Source organism: Oncorhynchus mykiss, chromosome 17 (genome assembly GCF_057628025.1).
Source record: "Oncorhynchus mykiss isolate SJ-2025 chromosome 17, ASM5762802v1, whole genome shotgun sequence".
NCBI classification, from domain to species: Eukaryota; Metazoa; Chordata; class Actinopteri; order Salmoniformes; family Salmonidae; genus Oncorhynchus; species Oncorhynchus mykiss.
Genome location: NC_143038.1, coordinates 5,530,193 through 5,532,247, shown reverse-complemented (window position 1 = coordinate 5,532,247; position 2,055 = coordinate 5,530,193).

Genomic DNA, 2,055 nt, shown 5'->3' with positions numbered 1-2,055 from the left:
AGGGGGGGGTGATGCCCTGGGGAAAGAAAAGTAGATGGGTGGATGAAATACTGTAAATGATTTGATAAAATATGGGTGGATTTGCGTAATTATTGATATTTATTTTCTAAATAAGAGACAGGCTATTCTAGTCCATTTGGGATATTTGCATTTTCTGTAGCAAGGAAGTAGCATATTACATTGCTGCATTTTGCATTGCATGGCCTATTATGCAGTTGATTTTGAACTTAAAAAGGGAAAAATACAATTAAAACATACCTAGATAATTCTGAACGTTAACATGGAGAGAGGAAAATAACTTATTTATTTTTAAATCTGTTTTATTACACAGTCTACTCATAGGTCCATGTGCAAAGCCTAGGCTACTGTGATGGGGTGTTTTATTTTTAGATTCGTGGGAATCATAAAGTAGCATCAAATTCCACACTGTGTATCCAAATGGCCATTTGTTTTTTGTTTTTTTGGTTGGGCAGTGAATGGTACATCACTTCCTTGCTCATCATAAGGCTATCTATCATGTAATCACACAAATGAACTAAAGGGAAAGCTTCTGAATATAAGACACAGTTGAGGGGATATGTTGGCACGGATGAGTTTGTTGGCATGCTTGAATCTTGGAGTGTCAGTGAGGCCTGTTGTTTAAGTGTATTACATGCACGTGGTGTCAGACTCCCACCTGAACCAGGAATGCACTATGGCCTCTATTTATATCCAGTGTAGCTGAGAAAAAAAGAATAAATATTTGCACTGTTTTCCCTCCCCAAGCATCCAGGTCTTACAGTGATTAGACGAAAATGTATATTTAAAGATGGGAGTGATTTGAGATTCTACAGTGAAATGGTTTTAATAGAACCATGTACACACCCACATGTTTTTTCTCCTGAAGTTTAGGCTGTTGTTTTTGGCTGTGCAGAAATTACTGACAAAAAGGCATTTGTCTTTTCCTAACTGTATGAAAAACGTCTGAGAGCAAGACATTTATGTCAATACAGCCATTTCCATGATGTTTAAAACCGCTAAAGCTGTCTGACTCTGACCCTGTTTCTGCAACCCACTTATCTCTCAAGTTGTTCAATTCCCAAAAGGCTCATTTGTTCAATTCCCAGAAGACTCATTTGTTCGATTCCCAGAAGACTTGTTTGTTCGATTCTCAGAAGACTAATTTGTTGTTAAGCCAAGTCTTTCTAAGAATTGTGTAAGATTTTGTACTTTTGATGGAGTTGAAATCGCTCAACAAGACAGTGTCGTTGTCTGAACAAGTCTGAGTGAGACCTCCTGAGTGAAATGGGTTGTCAAATTCTTTATTGACAGATAAGCGTCCATTTTGATCATTCAACACTCATGGAGTTCTCTGGACAATAAAAATATATACAGTGGCCTCAAATGATTTATTTCCTTTTTTTTTCTACATTCTTTGCAATCCTATCTATGCCTATATGTTATTCCTCTTTATTGACTCTAACAACAAAAACTGGTTGGTAGGTTGGTGTAACGATGTCCGCTGAGAGTCGGGAACCAAGTTCAGGGAGAATACATTTAGTAAATAAACGAACATGAACAAAACAAGAAAGACGGACAGCGCACCGACATGACACAGACACAGAAACAATAACGCCTGGGGAAGGGAGACATAACTAGGGCAGGTAATCAGAGAGGTGATGGAGTCCAGGTGAGTGTCAATAAGCGCTGGTGCGCGTGACGATGGTGACAGGTAATCATCAGCAGTCTGGTGACCTGGAGGCCAGAGAGGGAGTATACGTGACAGTTGGACGCCTGGCAGAGTTGTTTTGACCTGTTAGCCTGGTTGGTCTAAACGGAGCTGTCACTTCAGCACCCGTAATGTGAAGATTTACTATGTCTTAACTTATAGCCCAGGCCTAGCGTGAAATTAGTGACGGTATTAAAAATCCCAAACTCTTAACCTAAAGGCAAAGACAAATCAGACAGGCACGTTCGAGTCTAGGCAGGCATGGACTGTGGATTTCAACCCACTCCTCGCTGCTATTACATTATAGAGAGAGGATAAAGAGTGTCTCTGCCTGTATCCCAAATGGC